This window comes from Callorhinus ursinus, unplaced genomic scaffold (genome assembly GCF_003265705.2).
Source record: "Callorhinus ursinus isolate GAN/ISIS: 27379988/994484 unplaced genomic scaffold, GSC_fseal_2.0 scaffold47, whole genome shotgun sequence".
In the NCBI taxonomy this organism is placed as follows: domain Eukaryota; kingdom Metazoa; phylum Chordata; class Mammalia; order Carnivora; family Otariidae; genus Callorhinus; species Callorhinus ursinus.
This window is the reverse complement of record NW_027397109.1, coordinates 5291274-5308832: the sequence shown is the minus strand read 5'-3', so window position 1 is coordinate 5308832 and position 17559 is coordinate 5291274. Positions and strand designations below refer to the sequence as shown.

The following is a 17559-nucleotide window of genomic DNA, read 5'->3' as shown; positions in this document are numbered from 1 at the left end:
GAGACTGGGAGGCCGCCATTTTCACTCTCCTCCTCCAAAGCTGTACCGAAAGCTTGCAGGGAACAAAGGCTCCGGAGCAAAACCGAGATTACTTAGCTGGGACAGACAAGGGCGGGGCAATTCCGCCTCCGGCAAAGACATGTAGGAACCAGGGCAACAGGCCCCTCCCCCAAAAGATCAGCAAGAACAGCCAGCCAAGACCAAGTTTACCGATCAAGGAGAACGGCAAAACTACAGCGCTAGGGGAATACTGCATATAGAATTAATGGCTTTTTTACCATGATTCTTTAGTCTTTTAAAGTTAATTTTTTTAACTTTAACTTTTCTTTTTCCCTTTTTCAACCATCTTATCAATCCCTTTTTTAAAAAAAATTTTATTTTTCATTTTTAAAGTCATATTCTATCCCTTCATAGTAGTTACCATTATTTTTGGCATACACACATATATATATACGTTGTTCTCTCTTTAAAATTTTGAGATAGTTTGTTCCAACAGATCAAAATATACCCTAAATCTCAAGTGTATGGCTTTGGTCTACTATCCTGCCTGATCACATTCTCTCCCCCTTTTTTTTTATCCTCTTCTTTCTTTTTTCAAACAACTTATCAATTCCTTTTATAAATTTTATAATTTTCATCATTACAGACATATTCCATCCCTTCATCATATCAACTCTTATTTTGTACATATATAAGTCTTTCTTTCCTTAAAATTTTGGGAGGAACTTTCTTCTAACAGACCAAAATACACCCAAAATCTAGTGTGTGGCACTGATCTATGCACCAGCCTGATCATATCTGATCATATTCTGGTTTTTTTTTTGTTTTGTTCTGTTTTTATCTTTTTTTTTCTTTCTTCTTTCTTTCCCTTTCTTTTCCTCTGGTTTCAGGTATTTTCTGATTTGTTTAGAGTATATTTTCTGGGGATGTTGTTACCTGTTAGCATTTTGTTCCCTCATTCATCTATTATCCTCTGGACAAAATGACAAAACGGAAAAAATCACCTCAATAAAAAGAACAAGAGGTCGTACCGTCTGCCAGGGACCTACTCAATACGGACATTAGTACGATGTCGGACTTAGAGTTCAGAATCATGACTTTAAAGATACTAGCTGGGCTTGAAAGAAGCATGGAAGTTATTAGAGAAACCCTTTCTGGAGAAATAAAAGAACTAAAATCTAACCAAGTCAAAATCAAAAAGGCTATTAATGAGGTGCAATCAACAATGGGGGCACTAACTGCTAGGATAAATGAGGGGCAGAAGACAGAATCAGAGATATAGAAGCCCAAATGATGGAAAATAAAGAAGCTGAGAAAAAGAGAGATAAACAACTACTGAATCACCAGGGCAGAATGCGAGAGATGAGCGATACCGTAAGATGAAATAACATTAGAATAATTGGGATCCCAGAAGAAGAAGAAAGAGAGAGAGGGGGCAGAACGTGTATTGGAGCAAATTATAACAGAGAACTTCCGGAATGTGGGGAAGGAAACAGGCATCAAAATCCAGGAGGCACAGAGAACCCCTCTCAAAATCATTAAAAATAGGTCAACACCCCGACATCTAATAGTAAAACTTATGACTCTCACAGATAAAGAGAAAATCCAGAAAGCAGCTCGGGAGAAGAGATATGTAACCTACAATGGTAGAAACATTCGAGTGACAACAGACCTATCCAGAGACCTGACAGACCAAAAAGGACTGGCATGATATCTTCAGAGCACTAAACGAGAAAAATATGCAGCCAAGAATACTATATCCAGCTAGGCTGTCACTGAAAATAGGAGAGATAAAAAGCTTCCAGGACAAACAAAAACTAAAGGAATTTGCAAACATGAAATCTGCCCTACAAGAAATCTTGAAAGGGGTCTTCTAAGCAAAGAGAGAGCCTAAAAGCAGCATACAACAGAAAGGAACACAGACAATATATAGTAACAGTCACCTTACAGGCAATACAATGGCACTAAATTCATATCTTTCAATAGTTACCCTGAATGTAAATAGGCTAAATGCTCCAATCAAAAGACACAGGCTATCACATTGGATTAAAAAAACAAGACCCATCGATATGTTGTCCGCAAGAGACTCATTTTAGACCCAAAGACACCCCGCACATTGAAAGTGAGGGGGTGGAAAACCATTTACCATGCTAATGGACACCAAAAGAAAACTGGGGTGGCAATCCTTATATCAGACAAATTAGATTTTAAACCAAACACTGTAATAAGAGATGAGGAAGGACACTGTATCCTACTTAAAGGGTCTATCCAACAAGAAGACCTAACAACTGTAAATATCTATGCCCCTAACATGGGAGCAGCCAATTATATAAGGAAATTAATAACAAAAGCAAAGAAACACATTGACAACAATACAATAATAGTGGGGGACTTTAACATCCCCCTCACTGAAATGGACAGATCATCTAAGCAAAAGATCAACAAGGAAATAAAGACTTTAATCACAATGGACCAAATGGACTTAACAGACATATTCAGAACATTTCATCCCAAAGCAACGGAATACACATTCTTCTCTAGTGCCCATGGAACATTCTCCAGAATTGAACACATCCTAGGTTAGGTTCTCAGGTCTCAACCGGTACCAAAAGATTGGCATTCTTCCCTGCATATTTTCAGATCATAATGCTTTGAAACTAGAACTCAATCACAAGAGGAAAGTCAGAAAGAATTCACATACATGGAGGCTAAAGAGCATCCTACTAAAGAATGAATGGGTCAACCAGGAAATTAAAGAAGAATTAAAAAGATTCATGGAAACAAATGAAAATGAAAACACAACTGTTCAAAATCTTTGGGATGCAGCAAAGGCAGTCCTAAGAGGAAAGTGTATAGCAATACAAGTCTTTCTCAAGAAACAAGAAAGGTCTCCAATACACAACCTAACCCTACACCTAAAGGAGCTGGAGAAAGAACAGCAAATAAAGCCGAAACCCAGCAGGAGAAGGGAAATAATAAAGATCAGAGCAGAAATCAATGAAATAGAAACCAAAAGAACAGAAGAACAGATCAACGAAACTAGGAGGTGGTTCTCTCAAAGAATTAACAAGATGCATAAACCCCTGGCCAGACTTATCAAAAAGAAAAGAGAAATGACCCAAATCAACAAAATCATGAATGAAAGAGGAGAGATCACAACCAACACCAAAGAGGTACAAATAATTATAAGAACATATTATGAGCAACTCTATGCCAGCAAATTAGATACCCTGGAAAAAATGGATGCATTCCTAGAGATGTATCAGCTACCAAAACTGAACCAGGAAGAAACAGAAAACCTGAACAGACCTATAAAAGGAAATTGAAGCAGAAATAGAAAATGGAAGGAAATAGAAATGGAATAGAAATAGAAATAGAAATGGAAGGAAAACTTCCAAACTCGTTTTATGAGGCCACCATTACCCTGATCCCCAAACCAGACAAAGACCCCAACAAAAAGGAGAATTACAGACCAATATCCTTGATGAACATGGATGCAAAAATTCTCACCAAAATACCAGCCAGAAGGATCCAACAGTACATTAAAATGATTATCTACCACGACCAAGTGGGATTTATCCCTGGGCTGCAAGGCTGGTTCAACATCCGCAAATCAATCAACGTGATACAATACATTAACAAAAGAAAGAATCATATGATCCTCTCAATAGATGCAGAAAAAGCATTTGACAAAGTACAGCATCCTTTCTTGATCAAAACTCTTCAAAGTATAGGGATAGAGGATACATACCTCAATATCATAAAAGCCGTCTTTGAAAAACCTACAGCGAACATCATTCTCAATGGGGAAAAACTGAGAGGTCAGGAACTTGGCAGGGATGTCCACTCTCACCATTGCTATTCAACATAGTATTAGAAGTCCTAGCCACAGCAATCAGACAACAAAAAGAAATCAAAGGCATCCAAATCGGCAAAGAGGAAGTCAAACTCTAACTCTTTGCAGATGATACGATACTTCGTGTGGAAAACCCAAAAGACTCCACCCCAAAACTGCTAAAACTCATACAGGAATTCAGTAAAGTGACAGGATATAAAATCAATGCCCAGAAATCAGTGGCATTCCTATACACCAACCACAAGACAGAAGAGACAGAAATTAAGGAGTCGATCCCATTCACAATTGCACCCAAAACCATAAGATACCTAGGAATAAATCTAACCAAAGAGGCAAAGGATCTGTACTCAGAAAACTATAAAATACTCATGAAAGAAACTGAGGAAGACACAAAGAAATGGAAAAACGTTCCATGCTCAGGGATTGGAAGAACAAATATTGTGAAGATGTCAATGCTACCTAGAGCAATCTACACATTCAGTGCAATCCCCATCAAAATACCATCCACTTTTTTCAAAGAAATGGAACAAATCATCCTAAAATTTGCATGGAACCAGGAAAGACCCTGAATAGCCAGAGGAATGTTGAAAAAGAAAAGCAAAGCTGGCGGCATCACAATTCCGGACTTCCAGCTCTATTACAAGGCTACTGGCACAAAAACAGACACATACATCAATGGAACAGAATAGAGAGCCCAGAAATGGACCCTCAACTCTATGGTCAACTCATCTTTGACAAAACAGGAAAGAATGTCCAGTGGAAAAAAGACAGTCTCTTCAACAAATGGTGTTGGGAAAATTGGACAGCCACATGCAGAAGAATGAAAGTGGACCATTTCCTTACACCACACACAAAAACAGACTCCAAATGGTTGAAAGACCTAAATGTGAGACAGGAGTCCATCAAAATCCTAAAGGAGAACATAGGCAGCGACCTCTTCGACCTCAGCTGCAGCAATTTCTTCCTAGAAACATCGCCAAAGGCAAGGGAAGCAAGGGCAAAAATGAACTCTTGGGATTTCATCAAGATAAAAAGCTTTTGCACAGCAAAAGAAACAGTCAACAAAACCAAAAGACAACCGACAGAATGGGAAAATATATTTGCAAATGACATATCAGATAAAGGGCTAGTATCCAAAATCTATAAAGAACTTATCCAACTCAACACCCAAAGAACAAATAATCCAATCAAGAAATGGGCAGAAGACATGAACAGACATTTTTTCCAAGGAAGACATCCAAATGGCCAACAGACACATGAAAAAGTGCTCAACATCGCTCGGCATCAGGGAAATCCAAATCTAAACCTCAATGAGATACCACCTCACACCAGTCAGAATGGCTAAAATTTAAAAAGTCAGGAAATGACAGATGTTGGCAGGGATGTGGAGAAAGGCGAACCCTCCTACGCTGTTGGTGGGAATGCAAGCTGGTGCAACCACTCTGGAAAACAGTATGGAGGTTCCTCAAACAGTTGAGAATAGAGCTACCCATACGATCCAGCCATTGCACTACTGGGTATTTACCCCCCACATACAAATGTAGGGATCTGAAGGGGTATGTGCACCCCGATGTTTACAGCAGCAATGTCCACAATAGCTAAACTGTGGAAAGAGCCAAGATGTCCATCGACAGATGAATGGATAAAGAAGATGTGGTATATATACACAATGGAAAGGAATGAGATCTTGCCATTTGCAATGACATGGATGAAACTGGAGGGTGTTATGCTGAGCGAAATAAGTCAATCAGAGAAAGACATGTATCATATGACCTCACTGATATGAGGAATTCTTAATCTTAGGAAACAAACTGAGGGGTGCTGGAGTGGGGGTGGGGTGGGAGGGATGTGGTGGCTGGGTGATAGACATTGGGGAGGGTATGGGCTATGGTGAGTGCTGTGAATTTTGCAAGACTGTTGAATCACAGATCTGTACCTCTCAAACAAATAATACAATATATCTTAAGAAAAAAAAAAGAAGATAGCAGGAGGGCAAGAATGTAGGGGGGTAAATTGGAGGGGGAGACGAACCATGAAAGACTATGGACTCTGAGGAACAAACTGAGGGTTCTTGAGGGGAAGGGGTGGGGGGATGGGTTAGCCTGGTGATGGGTATTAGGGAGGGCACGTTCCGCGTGGAGCATGGGATGTTATGCACAAACAGTGAATCATGGAACAAACACTACATCAAAAACTAATGATGTAATGTATGGTGATTAACCTAACAATTTTAAAAAAAAGATTCTCCCTCTCTCTCCCTCTCCCTCTGTCCCTCCCCAATCCTTCCCTCCCGTCCTCTCTCTCTGCCCTACTCCCTCTCTCCCCCTCCCTCTCAAAAAAATAAAAATTTAAAAATAAAAAATTTTCAAAAATAAACTGGTATCAGAATAAAGTACTTTAACAAAGAACCCATTTTGTAAGTTCATTTTTTAATACTACTTAATACTCAAAAAAATGTACACTTTATGTTAAATAGAACTGTTCTTAAAACAAGTAAAAAAATAAATGTCAAGTACCACTCCCGTTTTCTACTGATACAATCATCAGGCACAATCAATGTCTAATATTTAAAACGTTAATGTTAACCTAAAACACATCAACTTTTGAAGAGGACTATACATCTTACAAATTGGAACCATTAACCTAGACCATTTTAAGTTTTTAAGTCAAATAGCCTACTCAGGGGCTTTGCAAATATGCACCTATGATTTAAGGTGGCAAATTCAAGTTACAAACGTAAGTCTACATTTTTAAAAAAATCTAACTCTGCTTAATTTTTTTCTTTGACCCTTCCTAAGGTATTTCAAGAAATATTTGTCCACTTCATCTTTCATTTGAAAATCTTTCTCAGCTTATATCTAACTCATGTCCTCAAATCTGCACTTTCTCCTATCTACTGTCACAGTAAACATGGACTACTTACTTTAGATATTTTTTTTTTTAAGATTTTATTTATTTAACAAAGAGAGACACAGGGAGAGAAGGAACACAAGCAGTGGGAGAGGGAGAGGCAGGCTTCCCACTGAGCAGGGAGCCTGATGCAGAGCTTGATCCCAAGACCCTAGGATCATGACCTGAGCTGAAGGCAGACGCTTAACCAACTGAGCCACCCAGGCGCCCCCCTTTTTTTAAATAAGGGTAAATGATATAGAAGATGAAGTGAGAAAGATGAAAAAGTAAGAATTAACTTAGCAATATCAGACAAAATATATGAGAAACTGTCAGTATACAATAGAATGCATTTCATGTGGACTTTACAAATTTTCTCAATTAATCTACGTTAAACCCCAAAATAAACTCCAAAAAGACTACTATTCAAGCTAACAAGAGAGTCTGATTTTTAAAAAAGGAAAAAATTTCCATTGTCTTTATTTACTTTATAACATAGAAAAATGAAAAATGTCTTACTAGAAATGATGTATCAGCAAAAAAGTGCACTTAATATGATCCTTGCAGAAAATTCTTCTTTGTTCCTTTTTCACAAAATGCAATTCCTAAAACAAAAAATATGAGATGAGTTAGCAAGTGTTCTTAACTTTAAAACAGAATTAAATATATATTTTGTCTTTATAAATTCCAACTCTCAACACACTATAAATTCCAACACTCAACACTATAGGTCCACAAATATTTGCTAAATAAGAAAATAAATTTTTAAAAGTCATTTGTGGTATTTGCCTAATAAAAACATAATGTTAGCCAACGGAGAATTTCTAATGTCACTAATCTGTTTTTTCAGGAAGTATTACTTAAATGCTCAGTAACATTCTATATACTCCTAGATTCACAAATTGGCTTCCTAGGTCCCCATCTTCCTACCCCTCTATATCACATGATATGCTTTATATTTACCTGGTACACACAGCCTACTGAACGTACACTTTGCTAAAATAATTTAAAGTATTCACTGTATTATGTTCACATTTAGAAAAGAAAATTGTCAGAGGGTCAGTGATTTGCATTGCCATAAAATGTTTGTATTCAAATACAATATGTATGCTTGTAGCTTTCACTATCTTTTAAAGGTAACAATGAAATGAAAACAATGAACATAAGATTCCCAAAATGAACATAAAACTGATGCCAATAATTCATATTAAAAAAAGGAACATTTGTAAATACTAACCAATGGATCAGTGCATAATGAAAAATCCAGTTTGCTTGGAGTAGTAGTAAGGCATTTAGGTAAAAAGTAAAGATGGTAAAAGTCCCCCCTCCCCCCCCACCTTCCTCACCCACACTGGCCAGGACCAATTATGATGTTAATCCAATAATTTAGAATTGCATGACTGGATAATTCTACCAACTCCCAAGTAAATCTGCCACATCAAATAAAAATGGTAATTTCTCCACGGAAATAACAGTCTTTTGAATCTGATTCAGCAATATTAATTATTGTGATACTGTAATTTTATTTCTATTTCAAATCAACACCTTCTCTAGAGGGGAGAAAAACACAAATTGCCAAATATTCTTTTCGTATTAATGAATTAAGTATTAAAAGCCTGAACTTTAAGACATACAAAAATAAGCTTTTTTTGCAAGGTTAAAAAGAGCTTGCTTTTAAAAAGCCAATTTCAGCTTTTAATCTAATTAAACTGAAATGTAGAAAAGAAAAAAAGCTCCAGTTTCACTATCAACTTCTAAAATCCAGTAATTCAAAGTGAAACTGTTTTTCATGGGTTCTTGATCTAAACAAAACTCAAAATGTATTTTAATAACAACTTTGTGAGTCACAGAAAGAATTAAAGTTTAGCAACTTGACCCACAGTAAATAACTAATTAAACACAAATTTGAGGAGCGCCTGGGTGGCTCAGTCGGTTAAGCATCTGCCTTGGGCTAGAGTCATGATCCCAGGGTCTTGGGATCAAGTCCAGCATGGGCTCCTTGCTCAGCAGGGAGCCTCCCTCTCCCTCAGCCTGCTACTTCCCCTGCTTGTGCACTCCTGCACTCATGAGCACTCTCTCTCTCTCTCCAAATAAAATCTTAAAAATAAATAAACATAAATGTGATACATCCTGGTATATTTTCTTACATCAAAATTTCATTCTCAGTTCTATAAAGGAACTGTTACTGACAACTTGTGTTTTGTACACAGGTACACAGTTCTCAATTTCTAAGCAGAAATATTCTAAAAATCAAATTATTTTATAATAATCTATAATGAACCATACTCTCACCTTCAAAATAAAACTGTTAGTGCTACATCCAGTTATTATTCAATTTCACATATTAAAGCTCCAAATCTCATTGCTTCTGTCCAGGCAAGAGCTAGACAACCTGTACCTCCAATTGCTATTACTCCCAAATCTGATCCCAACCAACCACCTAGCTAGCTCCCTCTGCTTTTTTTTTTTTTTTAAGAGAAAGAGCATGCACACATATGAGCAAGTGGGTGGGGGGGTAGCAGAGGGTAAGGGAGACAGAGAATCCTAAGCAGGCTCCACACCCAGCGTAGAACCCAACATGGACCAATTCCAGGACCCTGAGATCATGACCTGAGCCAAAATCAAGAGTTAAGACACCCAACCGAGTCACCCTGTCCCTCTACTTCTAATCAATCTACATCGTTGTTAACCTGGACTACAAGCCATTGCCCAAACTGTCAAGCTCTGTAATTCTGTTCAAGTTTTTACCTCTGCTGGAAACAAAGTTCCCCCATCTCTTAAACAAGCTTTCCCAGTTTAATGGCACCTTCTGCGACAGCAACCTCAAGAATACTCTTACCATCACAATCACTTCCAGGAGGTGGTGGGGGGGGATAAAATTATACTTAGTTTTGTAAGTATGAGTCTCTTCTATACTTTATGCTTTTTTTAGAGAAAGAACTTCATTTTTATATCCCCAATATCTAGTTAACATCTGGAACAGAATTCAATATAGTCCATTCAGAAAATATTTACTGAGTATCCAATATATTCCAGACACTTTTCTAGGTGCTAGGGATCAGTCCCTATATCTATGACTGACCTCATGGAGCTTACATTCTAGTGGGGGAATCTACATCACACAATGAATAAGGAATGTGTAATATATACAGCAGTTATACAAGTCCTTAATAAACAAAAAATAGAGCAAGGAAGTAAGTACTATCATAGGGGATTAAGATTTGAGAAAGATCTAATGAGATGATAATAAGAGCAACTATAACAGCAGTATTTACCATATGCTAACCAGTATCCTAACTATCCTAATGCTTTACATGCATCAACAAAGGTAAAGCCAACAATAATCTCACTATTACCCTCAAAAGGAAACTGAAATACTAAGAAGGTTCCTGCCAAGGTCACATAGCTAAATTAGTAAAGTGGTGAAGCCAGGATTCAAACCCAGGCACGCTTTTAACAGCTATGCACAACCACAGTTCAGTTCATGTTTTGTTTTCTTTTTTTAAAGATTTTATATATTTATTTATTTGAGAGAGAGAGAGGCAGAGGGAGAGGGAGAAGGAGAGGAAGAAGCAGATTCCCTGCTGAGCAGGGAGTCCAATATGGGGCTCAATCCCAGGACTCTGAGAACGTGACCTGAGTCCTGAGCAGACGCTCAACCAACCGAGCCACTCAGGTGCCCCCAGTTCATGATTTTGTTAAATGAATTAAATATGTGAAAAACTGAATGCATACTAAAGCAATGGATTCAAAAGACAGAAAAGCAAATCTCAGTCTCAGAGGACTGATACATTTGAGCAGCTTGACAGATACCCTGATAAATAACAGATGAGTATCTAATGTGAACAAAGATGATAAACACAATTTCTCAACAATTTTTAAAATGTTTTAAGTTTCTATACGATAATTACCAGAACTAAAAATTACACAAGGCAATATCACAAAAATCACATGGATAGGTCATTTAAAAAAAAAAAACTTTTAAAGAAGTACTCTGAAACAAATGAAAACATTGAAGACACTATCATTTCAATAACAGTTAAATGTCAAATATCACGGTTTATGTTGTGGCACAAGTTACTATCAACTTCTAATTTTCCATATTAACAAGAAGGGTTAAATGAAATGACTGTGATTCAAACTCTTCAAATATCTCAACTATATTTTACAAAGCAAATAGATAACACCTAATACAACTGCTGGTGATATCTGAAAACCTGAATGACCCAAGATAATTTGCTCCGTAATGCCCTCTCTTGCTATATTAGCTTGTTAATTATGTGCTTAACCAGTGAATGCCAATAAATTAGAAAGCAAAATGAAACAAAGTGCTCCTGACATGATATTAACATTCCTCGTTTCAAGTCTTAAGGGCCTAAAATCCTAAGCATCTCCTCAAGTCTTGATAAAAAAAAAAAAAACAATACAATCATGAAGAAAATTTCTGCTTTATGTTTGAACTTATCAAATTTCACTGGAGACCTCTGCCCTGAGCATAATGCAGCATCAAAGAAAAGAGGTTTCTATATGAAAACAGCTTTTAAAATCAATCCAGATTAAGGGAAAAATTAAACAGCCAAAAAAACAAAAAACAAAACCCCCAAAAAACAGTCTATAAACACAATAAATGGTGCATATTTGCTCAAATATTAATTTCATTTTGTAACCAAAACTTAAGTTTACCAGCAATGGTGTTTTTAATTCAAAGGAGTGTCAGCTCTCACACATGGGCGTCAAACTACTCATGCCTTAAAAAGATTATTGGTACAAACCATGATGTAGTAACTAAGTACCAGACACGCTCTCCTAATGAACTCAACTAGAAAACTGATCAGATATATAAAGCTATAATTTTAAAATGCTGGACACCAAGCAGCTGAGCACTGTAATACCTGAGAAAAACGAAAAGTGTCCCCTACATACTCTGTATGCAGAGTCCAGAGGGTAGTGCAGGAATGGGAAGCCAAGCAGAATATGATGGATTCAGTGAGTAAAAGAGACAGACACTGAAATTTGGGGAGGCTGAGATAATGGGAAATTGTAGAGCAGAGAAGATGGAGCTCAAGAAGAGAAAACATTCCTGAAATCTATAGAGAGGTTTCTAGAGCAAATCTGCCCAAAAGAAACAACATGAACCTAAAATGTAATTTTAAATTTTCTAACCACATTTTAAAGGAAAATGAAGCAGGTAAAATTAATTTTAACATAATTCATTTAACCCAATATGCTCAAAATATTACCATTTCAGGATATAATTGATATACAAACAGATATTTACATTCTTTTTTTCCAAAATAAGTTCCTGACATTCAGTGTGTTTTATACTTACAGCATATTTAAAATCAAGCTAACCACAATTCAAGCTCTCAATAGCCACAACGTGGCTAAATGCTACCATATACTTGATAATGCAGTTTCTTGAATATAAAGCTGTGTATGAGTAAAGTGAAACTCTACAAGGCCAGGCAAGGAATAATGATCAGGCAAGGCTCAAAAGTTCTGAGATTACATAAGACCGGGGGATGTGCAAGTTCCAACCAAAAACGAGGAAGACCTCATTGAAACCTGGGGAAATCAGTAGAAACTGAATCAGAATCATCACTTATATACTTAGTAGCTGTGGTAAACTAGTTCTAGAGTAAAGGCTACATTTGACTTGCCAAAACAAAGCTTAAAAACAAGCCTCAAAAGGTTCAAACAGATCCACAAGAAATGCAACACCCTGCCAAAACAAAAATAAAATCTCTCCAGAGTAAATCAACAAAATCCAGACAACAGTGTGAGGAACGTCCAAGAGTCAGTCAAAACTTACCAAACATGAGAAAGTGGAGAAATGTATGACCCATAACAGGGGGAAAATCTGACAAAAGAAAGAATCCTAGAACCAAGAGAGATGATATATTTAAAGACATAAACTTTAAAATATTACAAATATGTTAAAGGATTTAAAGAAAAACAAAAACAAAAGACAATTATTTTGAAAAGAATCAATGGGAGCGCCTGGGTGGCTCAGTCAGTTAAGCGTCTGCCTTCAGCTCAGGTCATGATCCCAGGGTCCTGGGATGGAGCCCCATGTTGGGCTCCCTGCTCAGCAGGGAGTCTGCTTCTCCTTCTTCCACTGCCCCTCCCCCATTTGTGCATGCCTATGTGCTCACTCTCCCTTTCAAATAAATAAAAATCTTTAAAAAAAAGTAATCAATGGATTTTTAAATATGAGAAATATAGTATCTCAAATAAAGAATCAACTGGCTAGATTTAGCAAAAGATTAAAGCAGCGCAGGAAAAAAAAATCCCTAACTTGAAAATATAAAAACAGAAAGGAAAAAAAACAAAAAACAAAGAACAAAGCATCAAGGACTTGTGAGAATATCAAGGGCAATCTAAAATGGTATAACTGGAGTCCTGGAAAGATGGGGAGACAGAAAAAATATCTGAAGAAATAAGGACCAAAGAATTTCCAGATTTGACAAAAAGTAAACCCATATATTCAAGAGACTCAATGAACAAAAAACAGGTTAAGCACAAAGAAATCACACCAAGTCACAGAGAGAAAGTCTTAAAAAGGGGGGGGGGACACAACACGGACACATTACACAATAGAAGAACAAAGATAAGAATTACCAGGCTCCTTGTCAAAAACAATACAAACAAATTTAAAACAAAGGAGCAAAACCTTTAAAGTGCTACAAAGAGAAAAACCTGCAAATCAAAATCTACAAAAAGCAGTAAAATCCTTCACAGATGAAGGGGAAATAAAGACATTATCAAACAAATAAAAGCTGAGAAACTGTCACCAGCAGGTCTGCACTACAAAAAACACTGAAAGAAGTTCTTCAGGAAGAAAAATGACAGTAGAATTGTATAACAGAGTGAACCCTCATGTAAACTATAAACTTAGTTAATAAAAATGTACCAATATTGGTTCACCAATTGTAACATGTATATCACACAATTAACAATTAAAATTGTTAAAATAGTAGGGGACACGGGGGGGGGTGGCAAAGTGAGAGGGAGAACAGGGGAAGGGAAAGAAGAGAATACATGGGAAGTATGTACTTTCTCCTCAATTTTTCTGTAAACCTAAAACTGTTCTAAGAAATAAGTCTATCAATTAAGAAATAGCAGGTAGAAACTTCTACACAAAGGAAGAACAACAATGGTGAATATGTGAATTTACCACCTATTTTCTTACCTTTAATTTTTAAAAAGATAATCTGATTGTGTAAAGCAAAAGTGGCAATAACATATAACCTGTAGAATAAAATGACAAAAATAGCAAAAAGAAGGAAAGGGAAAAAACTGAAAATACACTCTATTAAGGATCATTATTAGTAAGTGATGAAAGTAGACTGTGATAAGTTCAAGATTGCATGCTGTAAAACCCTAGAGCAACTACTAAAAAAAGAAATCAATAAAACGAATAAGCCAAGAAAAGAGGTAAGAGGGAATGCTAAAAAAATAAGCAGGCTCCAAAAAAGAAAAAGGAAACACTAAACAGGTAGAATTAAAAAAATACCTAAAAAATGGCAGACTTAAATCCAATTAAATGAATTATTATGTTAAATATATATGGTCTAAAGGTCCCAATTAAAGGTAGAGACTATCAGACTAGACTAGAAGCAGATATTGTCAGACTGGATAAAGTTATGTACCCCACTTTAAATACAGTGATATAGATAGATTAAAATATGAAACAGAAAAGGATATACCATACAAGCATTAATCATAAGAAAGCTGGAATGCCTATATTAATGTCAGACAAAGTACATCACAAGAGAAGGGATATTACCAGGTATAAAGGAACATAAATCATAATGCTTAGTGTCACTTTATCAGAAATACAAAATAATCCTAAATGTTCACGCAGCCAATAACAGAGTTTCAAAACATACAAATAATGAGAAAACTAAAAGGAGAAATAGATAAGTTTACAATTATAGCTAGAGAATTCTACAGTCTCTCACAATAATCAATAAAACAAGCAGATATAAAATCAGTAAAGATAGGGGCGCCTGGGTGGCTCAGATGGTTAAGCATCTGCCTTCGGCTCACGTCATGATCCCGGGGTCCTGGGATCGAGTCCCACATCAGGCTCCCTGCTCCCTGGGGAGTCTGCTTCTCCCTCTGCCTCTCTCTGTCTCTCATGAATAAATAAATAAATAATCTTAAAAAAATCAGTAAAGATATATAAAACCTGAACAACACTATGAAGCAGCAAAGTTGTTCATGTCTCTTGGTATAGTCAACAAGAGAGAACATATGCTGGACCATAAAACAAGGCACATATAAATTTAAATGAGTAAAATCAGGGGCACCTGGGTGGCTGAGTCTGTTAAGCGCCTGCCTTTAGCTCAGGTCATGATTCCAGGGTCCTGGGAGGGAGCCCCACTGTCCTCCTCCCTACTCAATGAGGAGTCTGCTTCTCCCTCCCTCCCCCCACCCCGCCCCCTGCTCCTGCTTTCTCTCGCTCTCTCTCTCAAATAAATAAAATATTTTTTAAAAAGAGTGAAACCATACAGAAAGGTTTTCTTTTTGAAGATCTAATTGACTTTATTGACTTCATGAATCAGGCAGCACCCCATCTACCAAGTAGAGAGGCACTCCCCGGAAAGTGTTTTCTGACCACAAAAGAATGAAAGACCAGTAACAAAAATATATTGGAAAATTTTCCAGATATTTGTAAATTAACAGATTTCTAAATTATTCACAGGTTAAAGAACTCATGAGGAAAATTTAAAAACACATGGAACTGAATGATAATAAAAATACATTAACTAATTATGTAGGGTGGAGCTAAGGATGCTTAGAAATTTATATCTTTTAAGTGCTTATGTTAGAAAAGAATAAAGATTTAACGATCGTGTTCTAAATTAGCTTCCACCTTAAGAAGCTAGGGGGGAGAAATAAAAGTAGAGGTAAGGAAATAATAAAAGTAGAAATTGGTGAAATAGATGAGAGACCAAAAAAAAAAAAAAAGATAAAACCAATGAAAACAAAAGCTGGTTCTTTGAAAAGAACCCCTAGCTAGACTGGTCAAAAAAAGAAGAAAGACACAAACTGCCAACATTAGAATTGGAAGAGAGGACATTACTACAGATATTTCAAACATTAAATGCATATTAAGGTAATAGTGCAATTCTATGCCGATAAATTTGACAACTTAAATGAAACAGACAAAATTCCTTGAAACATGCAGATTATCAACAGAAAATTCATCAACACAAAGGCTGAATAACCCCCTAATTCAGAAAACTTTTTCAAGACTTTATTTATTTGAGTGAGAGAGCATGTGCAGGAGAAGGAGCTGAGGGAGACTGAGAGAGAGAATCTCATGCACCCTCCCCACTGAGCAGGGTGCCTGACACGGGGTTCAATCCTGCAACCCTGAGATGATGACCTGAGCCAAAATCAAGAGTTTGGATGCTTAACCAACTGAACCACCCAGGCGCCCATAATTCAGAAATTTTAATTCAAAACCAAAAGGCTTCCCACAAAGAAAACTCCAGACCCAGATGGCTTTCCCTAGTGAATCTTCAAACATCTAAAAAAGATACAGTATCAGTCTTACACAAACTCTTTTAGGAAAAAAGAGGAAGACGAAATACTTTCTAACATATTTAATAAGGCCAGAATAATCCCAACACCAAAGCAAGGCAAGGAGAGCACAAGAAAAAGAAAATGTGTACTAATATCATTTGTTTATATAGATGCAAGTATCATTTATAAAATAGAAGCAGGCCAAATCCAGCAATATATAAAAAGTTAAACAGCAGTACAAATGGGGTTTGTCTCAGGAATGCAAGGTTGGTTTAGTATTCTAAAAATCAATATAACTCACTACATTAACATACTAAAAAAATGATTAATTTCAATAGATGTAAAAAAGCATCTATGCATGATAAAAACCCATTTGTGGGAGAGTGGAGGGGGACGCCTCTCAACAAACTAGGTTTGAAGGAAACTTCCTCAACCTAAGGCAACTACAAAAACCTACAGCTAATGATAAAGGACTGATTTTTTTTTCCTGTACAACTGGAAATAAAGCAAGGATGCACACTTTCATTATTTCTATTCACCATTCTACTAGAAGTCCTAACAATCGCAATAACGCAGCAAAGGGGGAGAAAAAAGATATCCAGATTGGAAAGGAAAAAATAAAGCAGCTTCTACTCACACATGACATGACAATATACATAGCAAATCACCAAAAATATACAATAAAGGGTCTGGAACTAAAAAATGGGTTTTGCAAGGGTATAGGATACAAGATCAGTATTTTTTATAAAGATCTTAATATATTTTTTTAATTTTCAAGTAAAGTCCATGCCCAACATGGGGCTTCAACCCACAACCGTGAGATTAAGAGCTGCATGCTCTACCGACTGAGCCAGCCCTAGATCAGTTTTTTAAAGTCAAATTTCTATATACCAATAATGACAAATGCAAAGTTAATCTTTTTAAAAATACCATTCACCATAACATGGAATATTTAAAGACAAATTTAACAATATATGTGCAAGATTATTATTCTGAATACTAGAAAACACTGAGAGAAATTAAGGAAGACCTAAAAAAAATGGGAGATATATATCATGTTCACAGATCTGTACACTCAATATTATTGTGATACTGATTCTCTCCAAACTGATCTACAGATCCAATACAATCCCAATCAAAATCCTAGCAAGTGTTCTTGTAGAAAATCACAAAGATATTTAAAAATTTATAATATAGCTAAAACAATTTTGAAAAAAAACAAAAGTTGGAAGATACAGCATGTTGTTAAAACACACACACCCCCCTAAATAAAGGGA

The 17559-nt window shown here is 36.4% G+C and overlaps 1 protein-coding gene across 10 annotated transcripts in view; it reads right to left on the bottom strand.

Moving 5' to 3' along the window:
- MEF2A (myocyte enhancer factor 2A) overlaps positions 1 to 17559 on the bottom strand; it is a 173009-nt gene that overhangs the window by 133582 nt on the left and 21868 nt on the right. For all 10 annotated transcript variants that reach the window (XM_073882495.1, XM_073882496.1, XM_073882491.1 and 7 more), the window contains exon 2: positions 7265 to 7350. The gene's annotated coding sequence lies outside the window, so the exon portion shown is untranslated. The remainder of the gene's footprint in view (positions 1 to 7264; positions 7351 to 17559) is intronic.